Below are 17977 nucleotides of genomic sequence, written 5' to 3'. Positions count from 1 at the left end.
ATACAGTAGACTCCTAGGGCTAGTTAACATATTTGTTTTTAGTATATTCTAGAATTGTTGACGTTTGTTATCTTATCTGTGAAGAGGGAGAAAGGGTGCATTTATATTGGATGTTAAAAGATGTCAAACTCTTTAAAATGTTTAAATTTAAAAGTTTTCCATTTCTTTGTTTTCATTTTGTGGGTGGCTCTTCATTTATTTAACTCATCAATATACAGTACTTGGTAGTTTATTACATACAATCACTGGGGAAAAGGGTAAAGATTTTAGTTTGTTTTAATAATGAAACATTGGGAAACTGGAAAATACATTGAAAAATAATGTGTTTTCAAGCCGGTTATGATTTATCATCAGAGTCCCAGTAGTATGACTTCACTACAGTGATTGTTATCCTGATGACTTGCTATGGGAGCTGATCTAATCAGAAAAGAATTGCTGCAATATTATGCATTAAACAGGGAGTGTCATTTCACCAAATTTTGAAAGAAACTGATTTATTTTTTTAAGTGAGTATGCATTCTAGTAACTTCCTTTTGCTTTTTCATGGTGAAGAGTCTTAATTACTTATTTTAATTGAAATATTTTTCTTGCTTTTAGGAAATAAGAGTGCATTCATTTGGGACATTATCAGGGTGCCAAATTATCTATGCCCCAGCTGTTGAATACTGTAACTAGAAGAGTCAGCTGTAGAAAATGCATTGCCTGTTTTGGAAGGCATGGAATCATATGATGCTGTGTCATTAAGAAGTTTTGGCTATTTGATTTAGAAAAAGAGGAATAAAAAACACAAGTACTGTTAAAGTGTAACTGTGAAATTTTAATCTTCACCTTTTTTATAGCCAGGATAGACCACAGTTCTGGAAGACCTTACACAAACAAGAACTTGATTGCTTTAACAATTGAAACTAAGGTATTTTGTGTGTCTTTCAAATGCTGCCTTAGGCTGTAACATTAAATAATTGGGCAACTGTTCACTAAATCAGAGGTGGCACAGAAGAGCTGTTTGTTGTGGTAGAAAAAGGCGTTGTGTTCTGATTCTTGGTCAGTTCAGTCTCTGAGTAGTCAGTTGTCTCTGGCCATCCTTTTTTAAATTTTTTTCTTGCTCCTTATAAAGCTGATTCACAGTAGAATTTCTAAAGCCTTCTGATGGAAAAAAATCACATTATCTCAGCTGATACAGAAATCATATTGAATAAAAGCACTTATTCATGAGAAAAATTGTTGCTTTGTTAATAGTTCTTCTAGAAATGGTCAAAGGCAATGCCTTTGTTGTGATAGCGGATATAAAATATCCAGTACATTTTATATGGAAACATACAACACATTTTTCTTGTTTGTGGTTTAATGATACAGTATATGTAATGGTTAACATAATTACTAATAGCTGTGGGTGTTCCTGGCTGAGAAGTTGCAAAAGAGGCCTGTTTTTATCCTTTAAATTATCTTATCAGCATGTCTGAAAACATAGCCTAATCAAATCATTCATCTAGTACATCAGCCCTAATCATATGTAGTTAAAATTTGCCATGATGGCGATTAACCTATTTTTCCACTATTGTTTTGTTTGTTACGGTATTGAAAATCATCTCAATCAATACTTCCTATGTGTGTATCATTTTAATTTAGCAAAAACTCTGTCACTCTGAGTTACTGGAATGGATTGTTCTAGCTAACAAAAGTCATTTATAATAGGGTCTATGTCTTTAAATGCATAGCTTTTGATAAGTCACTTTGATGTAAAATGGGAGTAATCTAACAGGGGATCCCTCGTATTTTATTATCTTTTTCTCTTTTTCTATATGTTCGTTATAAATAATCTTTTCATAAAAATTAAATTAGTTTAGTTTTTACAACTGTGTAGGAAAGTTTCCTCTCTAACGTAACTGTTTGTGTGCCTGTTCTTTAACAAAGAAAATTCTTAGAGTTAAATATAAATACATCATCATTATGAAGATATCTCATAAAGATAGGTGTTATTTAAATAAATATACACAGCTTCCTGCTCCATGTAGACTCCAGAATACTATAGATTTTGACTGGACGGGAAGCTGTTCTATTTGACAGAAAATTCAAATTGAAAAGCCTACCTATAGAAAAATAGTCTTGCTGCACTGGTGCTGGAATTGGCTGGGAAGGGGGGAGTATCATGTTAATAAGTTCTCAAGGCCCTCAGCATTTTATTACTGCTTCCTAGGGATGTTAAATATAGGTTAATTGAATAATTGATTAACCTCATGAATTCTTATCAGTTACTAGACTATTCTGTAGTGCCTGAGGGTGGGACCAGCAGCCAGTGCGCCCTTGCCTCACTCCCAAAGGAGCCCCCAGCCACTCCATACTGCTTCCTTTGTATCAGAGGCAATAACCTATATAGCAATAACCTATAAGCTTTCACTTATTGATTAATTGGTTAATCAACTACACTGTTACATCCCTACTGCTTCCTTTAAAGTCCTCATGAATGGCTGTGGAGCAAATGGATTATTCCCATTTTATACTTCAGTATGTCTGTCTGTACTGAGGAGTGGACTCATAGAAGAGGAGAGGATGGCAGAATGTGGTAGACCATCTGGTCTTGTTTGAGATTATACATGGAAGATGCAGAATGATTGGATTTAAACAATTCAATTCAATATTTTGAGTATTGGCATTTCCTTTGTCTCTGTTTAAATAAATATTCAGGCATTACACACTACTTCCTGTCCCCTTTTCAGCTGTTCTGTGGCAACTATGTCCATTTCTCTGGTCAGAATCATAGTGTTAGAAAATATTTGATAGGCCATCTAGTTCATGTGTTTACTAGTGTAGGATTGCATCCTAATGTAATTTATATTTTTAATACATTGTTCCATGCAGTTTTAAGTGTCTCAGAGAACACTGCTGAGCCTAAGGAAGCTGTTTCTGGCATCCATTGGCAACTATTTCCCAGTAAGTTCTAGGAAAAGTAGATGACAATGGCTATTGCTGGCTTATTTTTGGAAGACATCTCTCAGCTAAGAGATGCTTTCAGACATTTCATCAGGAAGAACCTGCACGATTATAGGATGATGAGGAGGATTCCCTAAGCATGTTCGGCAAAGTCTGGGGATATTGCTCCCTAGGGGTTGATTTCCATTTATGTATAGAAAACATGCATCATCATCCTTATCTTTTGTTCTGTATCACAACACTAACATTTCTTTAGACATTTTTCCTAATTAGTACTGCTTATGTTCCTGTGAGATACATGGGGTGACTTTTCCCTTTGAGATGTGTATCAGAACATAGACCAAATTCTGCTCAACTCATTCATGAGTACTTCTGTTTCATTACATGAAGTACTTTTGATTGGGTTAGGAGCAAATTATGAGATCCTGAACACATGCAAATTCAGTGGGACTGACCTCAAAGTTTGGGCTACATGTCAGAGTGTCTGAAGTCTGGAGCTATCATGGTCATGAGGCATGTCCAGCAACCTGGGAACGAAAGGGTTAACTGTACCTAGCCAGGTATCAGTCAGCCAATAGAAATGCAGATAGGGACTGGAATTTTTGGCTTTTCCTTCCTTGTACCTGAGGCAGTTTTGCTCTCTAGATACTGAGGGAGACAAAAGACATGTGTCTCTCCAAGAAAAGACTCTTCATAATGTGTAAGTACGGTAAAGTCTAGGGGTACGTCTACACTAGCCCCCTATATCGATCTAGGGAGGCTTACGAGGGTGACCGAAATTTCAAATCAAGCCCGGGATTTAAATATCCCGCGCTTGAGTTGCATGTTCCCAGCTGGTCGCCTTTTTAGAAATTGACTAGCCCGAAGTAACTGCCTGCGTCTATACATGGCGGTGAAACGGGATTCCGATTTAAAGCGCTAACTCAAATTAGCTGGTATTCCTCCTGCAATGAGGTGCTTTTCATGGGGCACTTGTACTACTCCTTACTGCTGTCCAACAACAGGCTAAGCCAATGCCGCATGGTTGTTGAATGTGCCTTTGACAGATTGAAAGGGCATTGGAGATGTCTCTGTGGCAGGCTGATCTAGGGATGTTAAATTTAGATTAATTAACTAATTGAATAGTCGATGGACTTTCCATCAACTATTCAGTTAGTCTATAAGGGTGCCTCCAGGCTTTTGCTACAGTTCTTGCTACAGTTCAGTTTAGATTAACTAATCGAATCGTTGATAGGATTTCCATTGACTATTTGATTAGTCTATAAGGGTACTTCTGCGCTCTTGCTACAATTCAAAAGTGGAAGCCACGCAGGGAGCTTGCGGCCAGTAGGCATTCCTCCATTAGGGATCCCCCATTAGGGCTCTTGTACATTTCAAAAGGAAGCCCTGCAGGTAGCTTGAGGCCAGCCCCAGCACTCCCTGTGGGGCTTCTGCTTTTGAAATGTACAAGAGCCGGGCTGGGACTCTTGTACATTTCAAAAGCAGAATTGCAGCAGACAGAGCGCGAGCGGAGACTGTTTCAGTCCCCACTTGTGCTGTTTCCTGCTGTGCCGCTACCTCCCCTGCCCCGCTAATGCTTATCAGATAGTTGACTCATCACTTTCATCCCTAGACTGGAACTTTTGGAGGATCATATCCACAAAGTCGGTGTTGTCTAACCTGTTCTGAAGCAGTAGGCACTGTAGTGTTTAAGACAACTTGCAACACTCAACTGGCCAAATAAACGCATGTGGCTAGCAGCTAGCATTTTGGACACCACGGCCCAAGGTGGTGGAGCATGCTGTTGCTTACATAATTTATGTGAAGAGTAAATGGTAAAGCATTTGCCTGTGGGTGGAACAATGGAACATAGTGTCTGGATACACAGTTTGAACAGCCAGACACTCGTGCTATCAGAGGGACGATAGGGTGGCCATGAATATCAGGGAGGATCTGAGGAACCACTTTGACACTGATGGGCACTGACATTTCTGTGTGCTGGGATTCCTTCTCTGCCTCATCCCACTGCTCATCCTGAGCAAGGTATTCCCATGAAACCAAGGGATATTACGGGTTTCCAGGGGCTAGAGCGATTGGTGTGGTTTGTGTCACACAAAATAAACTCATGGAAACATGTATCACATCTGTCTTTATTGATGTCTTTCAATCAGGATGCTCAGTAGTAAAGGATGGCAAAACAGTTTTTGGAAAGTCTCAGAATGATGTCTAGCTGTCAAAGTCACAGCTGCTTTGATGGGGAGTGGAGTGTGCCGGGGAAAAATACTTGATTGTGAAAATGAGTGTGAGCTTAGAGGGAGGGTTGCTTGCTGGATAAAGAATTTTATGTGTGGCCACGGAGGCGAATGTATGGGCGTAGAGGGACAGCTGCTGTGAAAAAAGTTTGGCATGTGCAGACTGGGAGGCCTTTGGTTCTGTTTACTCTGCATTTGATAAGACACTTCATCATCTCATTTTAGTCTTCTAAATGCACTCAGTGACTTCTATTCTGACTTGCATCTCCCTAGCTCTTCTTTGCTCCCTTTTCTGTGTTTGAAGCCTTGAATGCTGCAGCACATCCTTGACCAGATCCTTCCTTGTCCTCCCAGGTTTTTTCCCTTAGTTGATGGAGTCTGTCTGCCGCAAAATGTGCCTGGTCTGGAAAAATAACCATTAACAATAGAATGATTGTACTTTTCCTGATAAAGTTTGTAGCATTTTACTAACACGCAAGTCTCTGAACAAAACTGGCCACTTCTCTTCTTATCCTAGAAGCAAACACAGATCTCTCCAGACATTCTGATCATGGAGAGTGTTAAAGTTGGGGGGAAAGGGGAGAAGGAGGGTTGGGCATGGGGCCCCAAGTAAGTACAGTCCACATTTCTGTGGCAGGTGCACATGAAAACAATTTGTAATAATCCTACATTTGTCCATGGGCAGCCATTACTATGGCTGACATCACTGCTGAAGGTTAACAGGCAAACTTGGCTCTGCTTCTGGATGTGAGCGGGGGAGGGAGAAAGGGGCACCCCACTCCTTACGTATAAAAATTCTGTGTCACTTTGGTTCTAGCAGCACAGTATGAGGAATGGTTTGGGATAGGGATGATAAATATTGGTTAATTCAGGGATCTCCAGCCTTTTTAAGCACAAGATCACTTTTTGATTTTAAGTGCAATCAAAGATCTACCTCAAATATAAATACCCCTTCCCCGCCTCCTTCCTACCCCATATCCAAGCTCCCCCCGCCCCCGCTCACTCCATCCTCCCTCTCTTGCCCATCCTCACTCACGTTCATCAGGCTGGGACAGAGGGTTGGGGTGCAGGCTCTGGTCTTGGGTTAAGGGGTCTGGAGTGTGAGAGGGGCTCTGAGCTGCTCTTGGGGCAGGCTGTTGGGATGTAGGAGGGATTCTAGGTGAAGGCTCTGGGACAGCATTTGGATGCAGGGATGCTCGGAGCTAGGACAAGGGCTTGGAGTGAAGGAGGGGGTTTATGCCTGGGGCTGGAGTTTGGAATGTGGTCCCCGGCTGGACACTGCTGGTGCCTCCTGGTTGGTGGGGCAGTAGGGCTAAGGCAGGCTAAGGCTTGCTCCTGCTCTGGCCCTGAACCACTCCCTAAAGCAGCCAACAAACTCCATCCCAGGTCCTGTTGTGCCCCCTCTCTGCTCTGTGGAGAAAGGATACAGGGTGGAAGAAGGGGCACCCTGACATCAGAGCCCTCCTATCCCTCCCCTGCCCTGCACAGAAAGCAGGAGCCTCGCAGGGGGCAGGGCAGCTCATAGGCAAAGAACAGGAGGTGTGCAGCAATTGGGGGAGGGGCAGCTGAAGTGCAGGCTCTTGATAGCCTGTTGGCCAAATTAGACAGGATCACCTGTTAGAGGCTCCAAGATCTACCAGTAGATCCCGATCTACAGGTTGGTGACCACTGGGTTAATTGAATAGTCGAGTAACCTCATGAATTCTTATTGGTTAGTTGACTATTCTGTAGTCCCTGGGGGAAGGACTGGGTGCACCGCAGGGTGCCAAATGGGAACTAGTCTGCAAAGGGAGCCAGTTTAAAAACCAGCTCCTCTTGTGGGCCAGCTGCTTGTCACTCTGTGCTCCTGCTCTGATAAAAGGACAGCAGTGTGGGGTGGCAGTAGCCCCTGTGGGGGTCTGAGCTCCCGGATCCATCGCGGACCAGAACTGAAGCAGGTTGCCTGCCCACCCGACTTCTAATACACTTTAAATGCAGAGCGACAGCATGGGTAAATACCGGATCCAGCGTGAGCCAGGACTGAGCTAGCCTGGTTGGGGGACGGGAGGGACATGCAGATAGTCTATAGCAGTGGTCCCCAACCTTTAGAGGCTCCTGGGCACCCGGGGGTGGGGCCACTCACGCGCCGGGCGCTCGGGGGGTGGGGCCGCGCGTCCGGGGGCACGTCAGGGGATGGGGATGCCCTTGCGCCCGGCGCTACTGCCGGCATGTGCCCCGGGGCTGGGGCCGCCCGAGCGCCGTGGGCCCGGGGCCGGCACCGTCGCCCGAGCTGCACACCTGGGGCCGGCACCGGCACCGCTCGAGCGCCCGCATATGCCCCGGGACTGGGGTCGCCCGAGCGCTGCATACCCGGCGCCGGTGTGTGTTGTGCGCCTGGGGCCGGCGCCTCCCGTGCGCCGCGAGCCGAGGGCGGGGCCAGCCCAGGTTGTCGGCAGGCGCGCACAAATGCCCCAGCGGGCAGCATGGGGCCCGCGGGCACCGCCTTGGGGACCACTGGTCTATAGCATTAACCTATAAGCTTTTTCTTATTGGTTAATTGGTTAATCAACTACACTATTACATCCCTAGTTTGAGAGAATGTCGTACTACGATGCTGGGGAAATGAAAGCCCTGCCATGGAATCTCTGTGAGAAAATTAATAAGTAGATGAGGAAAAGCTTTGACATCTATTCCAAGCACGATACTATTGAACTCTCTGGGTTCCACACTGCATTCCACTTTCGAGAGAGGAATGTAAATGCAGCCGAGAAAAATTGCAAATGAAACGTGGATTTGAATTTCTCACACGTCATTTGCATAATCGTGTCCAGCTGCTATTTTGAAATACCCTATTTCGGATAAAAAATGCCGTGTAGATGCGGTTATTTCGAAAGAAACCTCTTCTTTCGAAATAACCCTTACTCCTAAAAAAAATGAAGTTAACGGTTATTTCGAAAGAAGGGGTTTCTTTCAAATTTAATGCATCTACACTGCGTTTTTTATCTCGAAATAGGGTATTTCGAAATAGCAGCCGGACACAATTATGCAAATGAAGTGCAGGAAATTCAAATCCGCGCTTTATTTGCATTTTCGCTTGGCTGCATTTGCATTCCTCTCTCAAAAGAGGAATGCAGTGTAGACATACCCTCTGTGTACATTGATGCTGCATTTTGACATAACACAGATCCAGGAAGGGCTTAGCCAGCTCACAGAAATACAGCCTTTACTCACCCTGCCCTGCTCCTCTGGCTGCAGTAGCAACTTACTGCACTGCTGCCTGCCCCACCCTCACCCCCCCTGCAATACACAACAATCTACTACCCTATGCCACTCTCAGGGCTTTTCCCCACTCTGGCATTCTGAGTGCAGAAAGTGAGGGCCAGCAAGAGAGCTTAAAAACCTTGCCTCTACAGGCACTGATTACAAAAATGTCCCCCTGGAATTACAGACACAGATTTTGGGGTATCACTGCTACCATAGAGTGATTTTTATCCCTAAAAAACCAAGGGGTGAACACTTGAACCCACCCCCAGGGGTGCCCCAAGCTCTTTTGCCATAAAAGAGATTGAAAAAAGGGAAGAGAAAAACAAGCTGCAGCCTCTGGTAGCTGACCTCTCACTCTGAGGCATGCAAATACATACAGTCAGACCTTCCAGGACACTTTCCAGGACACAAGAATCAAATCATCACCTTAAAAAAGTGATTTTTTATTACAAAACAAGATAAACTTGATAAAGCATGCTTGGCTGCTAGATGTTACAGAGCAACTAAGGAAAACATTAAAACACACAGAAAAGTCTCTGGACACAATTCTATCTGGTAAATGGGGGGGGGGAGGGGAGGCATAGATTCACACAGAGCAGTTCAAACCAAGCAACAAAATAAGTAAAATATGCAGATCACAACTAGATTCACTTTTTTCCTTTACTTACTCATAATCTCTTGGTTCAGTCCCCTTCCATGTCCCAAATTCCTTGGAGGCATGGTAGTCCTGCCTGGGTTTAAATCATTCCGTGTGTCTCAACTCCTGGTTTAACTCTCCCACACAAAGGGCACATCTAAACTACATGGCTACGTCTAGATTGCATCTCTTTTTCGTAAAAGGGATGCAAATTAGACATATCGCAATTGCTAATGAAGCGGGGATTTAAATCTCCCCCGCTTCATTAGCATAAAAATGGCTGCCGCTTTTTTTCGGCACGGAGCTTTGCTGGAGAAAAGTGCCAGTCTAGACGCGGATCTTGCGGAAAATAAAGCCTTTTCCGAAAGATCTCTTATCCCTTATTTTAAGAGGGATAAGGGATCTTTCGGAAAAGGCTTTATTTTCGGCAAGATCTGCGTCTAGACTGGCGCTTTTTTCCGGCAAAGCTCCATGCCGAAAAAAAAGCAGCAGCCATTTTTATGCTAATGAAGCGGGGGAGATTTAAATCCCCGCTTCATTAGCAATTGCGATTACTCTAATTTGCATCCCTTTTACGAAAAAGGGATGCAATCTAGACGTAGTCCATGGCTTCATTGACAGAGCCATGTCGATTAGTGTACTAGAAAAAGGGAAATGAAGCGGCTATTTAAATAATCTCTGTTTCATTTACAACAAAATGGCTGCCGTGCTGTGCCGATCAGCTGTTTGGTGGCACAGCGCGGTAGTCTGGACGCTCAGCGGTTGACAAGGAAAGCCTGGTAAACCTCATCCCTTGTTGACCATGGAGTGTCCAGACTACTGTGCTGTGCCGCCAAACAGCTGATCGGCACAGCACGGCAGCCATTTTGATGTAAATGAAGCGGCGATTATTTAAATGACCGCTTCATTTCCCTATGTCTAGAAACCTAATCTACATGGCTCCATCGATGGAGCCATGTAGTCTAGACATACCCAAAGAAAGTGGGCAAGGTATCTATATATAAAGTTCTAAAATTTGAATGATCTTGATTGGTTCTTCTGGCTCCCTTGCCAACACCCTTGCAAGCTACCTGAGTTTAACCCCTTAGTCACCGGGTGCTGGTCAGTGCTCCTCCTGTCCATTACAGCCACCCTCCTCCCCCTTGGCTACACTAAAGCAACTTACAGCCCCGCATGGCTGCTGCCTGCACTGCCCCTCCCCCCGCTTACACCGCAACCTACGCTATGTTTCGTAGTCTATGTCCAGTTACTCAGAGTCCTCATGAAACTCAGGAGCTGAGAGCAATTCCTCACTGCCTGGCTCATAGGTTGTCACCAGACTGAGCCCCACCTCATTATCTTTTTCCATCTCTTCATTGATAACTTTTGCCTCTGGGTTAACTCCTGTTTCTGACTCTGTGCTATGGAAAGTATCCACACTCTCCTTGGCTACGTCTACACTGGCCCCTTTTCCGGAAGGGGCATGTAAATTTCACCAGTCGTCGTAGGGAAATCCGCGGGGGATTTAAATATCCCCCGCGGCATTTAAATAAAAATGTCCCTCCGGAGGGCACTTTTTCCGGAGGATCGGGGCCAGTGTAGACGCTCTTTTCCGGCTTTTTTAAAAGCCGGAAAAAAGCGGCGGACATTTTTATTTAAATGCCGCGGGGGATATTTAAATCCCCCGCGGATTTCCCTACGACGACTGGTGAAATTTACATGCCCCTTCCGGAAAAGGGGCCAGTGTAGACGAGCCCCTTGAGTGTAGAGGTGATTTACCCACCCAGGACTGTGTCCATTTCTTTATAAAACTGGCATGTTTGGGTGCAGCACCAGACTGGCTATTTGTCTCTGTCTTCTGGTATGCTTTCTGGAGAACTAGAGAAATAATTACCATATGTGTCCCAGTTCCTATAGGTCACTCATAGCTGTGACTGCACTGATTCTTCACCCCATACACTGATAAGATAAAAAGCTCTGGGTGCACCAAGCAGGAGGATGTCTTGAGTGGTAGCAGCTCCTGTTTTCCTGAGAAGCCATGAGGACCACTAACAATAAGCCAGACAACAGGAAATGGATTTTAAAGTTCTTGGGGTTTGCAGGTGGGAGTGGGGCATTTGATCATCTTTTTATGTGGCTGCAGAGCAACTGAGTTCAAAGTGCTGGCCAGAGTGGCTAATCCGGCATTGTGGGAAACGTGCTTGACAAAAAACCTACTGTAGTACACACTGCATGATTGTTGACAGGAAAGGGAGGGGGAGAGACAAAAGGCCCTCACAGAGCTGGAAATTTTTGGTTACCAAAAGTAGGAGCTTGTCATTACTTTTGTTGAGTTGCAATCTGAATGCTTTCTGGGTTTTGTCACCAAAATTTTTTTTAGCAACAAAACCTGCCAGTGCAGACAAGGTTGTACAAGGTAATATTTAAGTGTTTGATCTGTAACTGTATATGAAGCCTTTGTCGACCACTGCATTATGCCTTGTGAAACGAAGTTTACAGGACCGGTCGACTAAAGCTTCCCTTGTCGACTGATCTGCATCTTGACTTGCGTGCTGTGCCGACAATCAGCTGATCCGACACAGCGCGGTGGCCATTTTTATTTTAATGAAGCCGAGGATATTTAACTCCCGGCTTCATTGACAATGTTGGGTATCCTATTTTACATGCCTCTGTCGGCAGAGGCATTTAATCTAGACATACCTTTAGGCTACGTCTACACTGGCATGATTTTCCGGAAATATTTTTAACGGAAAAGTTTTCCGTTAAAAGCATTTTCGGAATAGAGCATCTAGATTGGCACGGACGCTTTTCCGCAAAAGCACTTTTTGCGGAAAAGCGTCCGTGCCAATCTAGATGCGGTTTTGCGCATAAAAGCCCCGATTGCCATTTTAGCCATCGGGGCTTTTTTGCGCAAAACAGTACTGTGCTGTCTACACTGGCCCTCTTGTGCAAATGATTTGTGCAAGAGGGCTGTTGTCCGAACAGGAGCAGCACAGTATTTCCGCAAGAACACTGATGATCTTACATGAGATCATCAGTGTTCTTGTGGAAATTCAAGCGGCCAGTGTAGACAGCCGGCAAGTTTTTCCGCAAAAGCAGATGATTTTGCGGAAAAACTTGCCAGTCTAGACAAAGCCTTAGAGACTAACAAAAATATACGTAGTGAAATATATATAGTGAAAGCTCATGATATTTTATATATATATATATATATATATATATATATATATATATATATATATGTGTAATTAAGGATGTTAAACTGCAGTTATCCACCTAATTGTGTAGTTGATACATTTTGCGTTGCCTACATGATTAGTCAATAAGGGGCCACTTTGCAGAGCCGCAGCTGGGGTAGCTCCCAAAGCTGGCTGGAGCCAGTGCTGAGCTGGAGCCACCCATGCTGCGGCTCTGCATTTTAAATATAGTAAGAGCTGCCGGACTTTTACTACATTTAAAATGCAAAGGTGCAGCATCCCAGACCAGCGCAAACTGGGTCTGCTCAATCCTAGATTGCGCCAAGTCCAGCAGTCCAGTCCCTGTTTGCGGTGGCCAAGGCTGGCCACAGCCAGTGCGCAGCCAGCCTTGGCTACCATGAACAAGGGCTGCTTGGCGGTGGCAGCCCCTGTGCACAGGGGTCCCAGTGGGGAGCTGCAGACAGGGACTTCTGCCAGAGCAGCCTCATCTATCCCCCCACTGCTGCCTCTGATAGGGGCAGAGGAGAGGGAGAAGGGGAGGGGAAAACTGGCTTTTAAGTTGGCTCCCCCCAGCCCCAGCTCCTGTAGCAAGCGGGGGAGGGAAACAAGTAGTCAAGTACTCCACTCAATTGCCCAATAAGCTTATGCTTGTCAGGTAGTCAGCTACTCACTAACATCCCTAATATATATTTAAGGTGCTATAGGACTACTGGTTGTTTTTAAAGTTACAGACTAACATGACTTTTAAACATGTAAATCAGCAGACAGGAAAGAAGCATTATCAAGTGGGAAACACTGGTTTGCCACAGGATGTTATCTCCTGTCCAACAAAAGGAGGCCCATCAATACGAAATAAACCTTGAACATCAGAGGACAAAGCCTTTGGTGATTTCCAACCCACACCATCTCTCCATGAAGAGGAGTTTTGCAATTGAATTCCTCCCATCATTTGCACCTTGCAGCAGAAGGGTGAAAAGAATAAAAAGCTTTAATTAAAAGGAAGGCTCTGAGTCACTATTGGATTCAGAGAGAGAAGAATTACTAAGCATAAGCAAAAGAATCCTTGACCTTGGCTAGCCCAAAAGGATGTGAGGAGCTTGCTTATTATAGAAGCTTTTGATGCTTTTTTGAAACTTAGATTGGAACTCATTTGTGTATACAAGTGCTGTCTTTGGGGTGAGATCTAAGATGCAACTGACCTGGGGTATGGGACTAATCCTTTGGAAGTGAGAGAAACCTGAATATTGCTGTGTTCTTTGGCAGGAGGGACCACCTATCTCAAAGGTTTACTTAGGTGGCAAGATAGAGGACTACCCAACATGACTTGTCTGTGACTCCATATTAAGGCTGTTACAGTGCTTGAGGAGTTCACACTTGATTAATGTTTGGTGAAATCTAATTATAATGCTCAGAACCAATTTGGGAGTTGTATCATGCTTCTTAGCCATATGCTCTAGGTTGGTAGTCATGCTCTTGAGCCATTGCAGAACAGCTTGACACGGTAATTACATGTAATACCACACAGTTGGCAGCATCTTCAATATCCAGCCATCATTGTGCTTTGTACTAAAGTGATCAACTTGCTCATCAGGGAGTTCTCTTCACTGATGACTATGCACTTGTAGCCCTTACTATCAAAGATATCTATCATCTAATCAGCTGCTTTTCTACATCAACAAAGTGATATGGACTCTATCAGCCTCAAGAAAATAGAAGTATTTTATTGCCTTACCTCAGGAAAGGTGTGTTCTTCCCCCGCCGCCAAATTGCCGTTGATGCTGCACTGCTGAATGTGATAGAAACATTGTGCTATCCTGACAGAATATTAATAATGCCATAATCAATGATGAAATCGCACAACACATTTCTAAAGATAGTTCTGTCCATGGTTGATTTTCTCACCACCTCTGGTAGGTGAGAAGCATCGACTTCACACCAGGGTTAGTGCTTATCATGCAGTCCTATTAACCATGCTTCCCTTTAGCTGTAAAAATGGCAGTTGAAGCAACTGGAACATTTTCACATGCATTGTCCTTGTCTCTGTAACATCAAGTGGTTGGATAGGATACCAAACATTGAAGCGCTGGACCAGTGCTATATGATAGGGATGTTAAATATCGGTTAATTGAATAATTGATTAATCTCTTGAATTCTTATAGTACATGCTCTGGCTCCACTCTCAAGGAGCTCCCTGTCACTCTGTGCTGCTGCTAGTCTTTCAGGGTACGTCTAAACTACATGCCTCTGTCGGCAGAGGCATGTAGATTTGCTTTTTTGGCAAAGGCAAATGAAGCCGCGATTTAAATGATCGCGGCTTCATTTACATTTACATGGCTGCCGCGCTGAGCTGACAAACAGCTGATCAGCTGTTTGTCGGCTCGCACGGTAGTCTGGACGTTCCCCCTGTCGACATCAAAGCCCTTTGTCGGCAGCCCTGGTAAACCTCATTCCACGAGGAATAACGGGGCTGCCGACAAAGGGCTTTGATGTCGGCAGGGGAGCGTCCAGACTAGCGCGCGAGCCGACAAACAGCTGATCAGCTGTTTGTCGGCTTAGTGCAGCAGCCATGTAAATGTAAATGAAGCCGCGATCATTTAAATCGCGGCTTCATTTGCCTTGCCTATGTGTCTAATCTACATGCCTCTGCCGACAGAGGCATGTAGTCTAGACACAGCCTCAGAGTCAGCAGCGTTGGGTGCCAGGTGGGAGCTGGTCCACAAGGGGAGCCAGTTTAAAAACCAGCTCCCCTCACGGACTGGCTGCCTGTCACCCTGCACTGCTGCCTCTGAAAGAGCAGGCAGCAGTGCAGGGTGGCAACAGCCCCTGTCCAAGGGAGGTCTGAGCTCCTGGGCCCAGTGAGAGTCAGGACTGAGCTGGGCTGCCTGCTTGCCCGGTTCCTAATACATTTTAAATGCAGAGCCGCAGCAGGCGTACGTCCTGGACTCATTGCAAGTCAAAACTCAGTCAGGCTGCTGGCCAGCTTGCTAAAAAAATTATTGGTGGGAGCAAATGTGTGTAGTCTATAGCATTAACTGATAAGCGTTTGCTTATAGTGTAGTTACTCGACTACACTATTACATCCCTACTGTATGATTAATGTTAAATCCCTAAACATACAGGTGTGCAACACAGCAACTGTGCTGTCTGGTCACCTTGCATATATGGATGGTATACAACTTCCTCATTGAAAATGGAAGAGGTGAAAGTAAGCCTGTGCCAGGTGCAGTGCTTTGGTAAGAAGCTGCTCGGCAGGCTAGGGCACTTGGCTGCATTGGGAGGGGCAGGGTGCTCCCAGCCCGGCTCCTGGTTTCCCTGCAGGCTGCTGTGCTCAGCAGCAGGCAGCCAGGCAGGTTAGAAGGGCTGCCTGGGGGTGCCCCCCCTCTGGGATTGCACCAGTGCTGAGATCCCTCAAATGACTCCATTTCACAGGGTGCTGCAGCCACACATATTGGGTCTCTGTTGTTTTTTCTGCTTCCTGTGACTAGGGAGTGAGGAGAAAGTGAAGAGCCTGCTGCATTCCTCCTCTGCCACTTCCCTGTGCAGCTGGGAGTGAGAGGAACGCAGCAGGCTCGACACTTTCCCATGGACCCTAGTTACAGAAAGTGGGAAAAGCAACAGCCACCTGGTATGCACGGCTGCAGCTCCCCAACCCCCAAAATGGAGCTCTTGCCCCCTCCATGCTTATCCCTACATACACCTAGCCCCCTGCCCTGACTCCTGCACTCCCGTACTCCCTGCTCTAAGCCCCCACATACCTCTATCCCCCTGTTCTGACTCCCCACACCCTAACCCTCTGATCTGAGCTCCTCCTCATACCCCCAGTCCTGATTCCTGCACCCCCCATGTCCCTAGCCTCTTGCCCTAACCCCTTCACCACCATCCCTCACACTCCAACCTGCCCTGAGCCCCCTGCACTCCACCTGCACACTTAAATTTCTTATAGTTACTGTTGTATTGTAGTGCTCCCTACTAGGGCTGGATTAAGTGTGTGTGTGTGTGGGGGGGGATAGCTGGGCAGCTGTAAGGGGTGCCTATGGGGGGTGCCAACCTATGGGGGGGCACCTGATGGCAGCTGTAAGGGGTGCCGCGTGCCCCTTAGAGCTGCCATCAGGCGCCGCATGCCCTGAGGCCACGTGATGCCCCTTAGAGCTGCCATCAGGTGCTGCACGCCCGGGGCTGGGGGCCACGTGGCGCACCTTAGAGCTGCAATCCGGCGCTGCGTGCCTGATTGCAGCTGTAAGGTGCGCCGGGGGTTGGGGCCGCACATGCACTGTGCGCCTGAGGGCGGAACCGCGCATGCATCGTGCGCCCGCTGCCCGGAGCACAGGAATGGCTCGGGCCATCCCTGCTCCCTACTGTAGGTTCATGTTGTCAGGATATTACCCATAAGAAATGTAAGTTACTTTCACCCTTGGTTGGAAGGCCAATGAAAACAATGCATGAACACTCTCAAAGCTCATCTTAAAGCTGCAACATCAACCGAAACATAGTGGAAACTGCAGTTGCTGTCACGTCAGGTTTGTGGTAGACCTGTACGTCAGCAGTTAAAGCTATGTAGTCTAGCAAAAAAGGAAAAGCTGAAAAGAAGAGTGAGTATAGAAAGCAGGCATTGGCAAGAATCTGTGGCCATGTTTTCCTGATATGAGCAAATATCTGCCGATCCCTCATTCTTTTACATTTGTGCAAGATGTGCTGAACCAAATTAACTCATACATTGACTGTGCTGAAAGGCTCCAACACACACTTCTGTGGATTTATATGCATGAAAAATATATCAGAAGGCTTTTTGTTTGAAGAACCGTCTCTTATGCCGTTTTTGGTATTTCCCATTTCCAAATGAGCAAAAAATACGAAAAGTATTTCATCATGTCGTGTGCTTGTGGCCAAAATCAGGAGATTGAATGGCATGCGAAAAATGAAAAAAAAATTACAATTTCTCTTAAAAGGTTTTATTTGGGCTCGAGTGCACATTTTGGGTGACAATTTTGGCTGGCTTTCATATGACTTCATAATTTCTAATGATAACATTTTCTTTCTTTCTTTCTTTCTTTCTTTCTTTCTTTCTTTCTTTCTTTCTTTCTTTCTTTCTTTCTTTCTTTCTTTCTTTCTTTCTTTCTTTCTTTCTTTCTTTCTTTCTTTCTTCAGTCCCATTGATTTTCATTGTGCTTAACGTAATTTACATGCTTAAGTACTATGCAGAATAAGAATGTTTAAAATTAAGTTTCATTACTGAGTTGAATTGAGGCTTGAAAGAATAATACTTTTTTGTAAATGTCAGATATGAATGCAGCCTTATTGCTGCATGCCTGAAATGTTTCTTGAAAAGAATCATGAGAGGCTTGCAGTTTAACAAAGCCTTGATTTTTTCAGTAGTGGGTGAAAATATTCATCTCCTGAATGCATGTAGTCAACCAAGCTTTCAGATAGGTGAGATAATGCTTACAAAGTCATTATTGTCTTCATATAAAGTCTTAAAGCGCATATGAAGAGCCAGATCCTGCAAATGGATCTGTGTAGGCAGACTCCTGTAGCTGTGTGATGACCCAGGAACTTCAGAAATCCACCCATACAGATCAATTTGTAGGATGGGGGTTTAAGTTATTACTCACGTCCTTATTCATGAAAACTCTTTTTGAAATTACTTGTCTTCAGGACATTGGATATGGCCTTAACTGATTTGAAAGTATATTGATAGCTCTAACACAGTGTTCCCCAGTGTGGGCCGTTGGCCCATTTTGGGAAAGCTGCTAGCGGGCCCACGC

General features: G+C 45.1%; 1 protein-coding gene and 1 long non-coding RNA gene across 26 annotated transcripts in view; one reads left to right on the top strand and one right to left on the bottom strand.

Annotated features, from left to right (window-relative positions):
* DST (dystonin) overlaps positions 1-17977 on the top strand; it is a 470874-nt gene that overhangs the window by 70964 nt on the left and 381933 nt on the right. The gene's annotated exons all lie outside the window — the stretch shown is intronic.
* The window catches only part of LOC112545087 (uncharacterized), a 44687-nt gene continuing 32047 nt past the window's right edge, over positions 5338-17977 (bottom strand). Inside the window, exon 5 of the long non-coding RNA XR_003088500.2 lies at positions 5338-5562. This is a non-coding gene — a long non-coding RNA (uncharacterized LOC112545087). The remainder of the gene's footprint in view (positions 5563-17977) is intronic.

The sequence above is a fragment of the Pelodiscus sinensis genome, chromosome 3 (genome assembly GCF_049634645.1).
Source record: "Pelodiscus sinensis isolate JC-2024 chromosome 3, ASM4963464v1, whole genome shotgun sequence".
NCBI classification, from domain to species: Eukaryota; Metazoa; Chordata; order Testudines; family Trionychidae; genus Pelodiscus; species Pelodiscus sinensis.
This window is presented reverse-complemented; position numbering and strand designations above follow the sequence as displayed.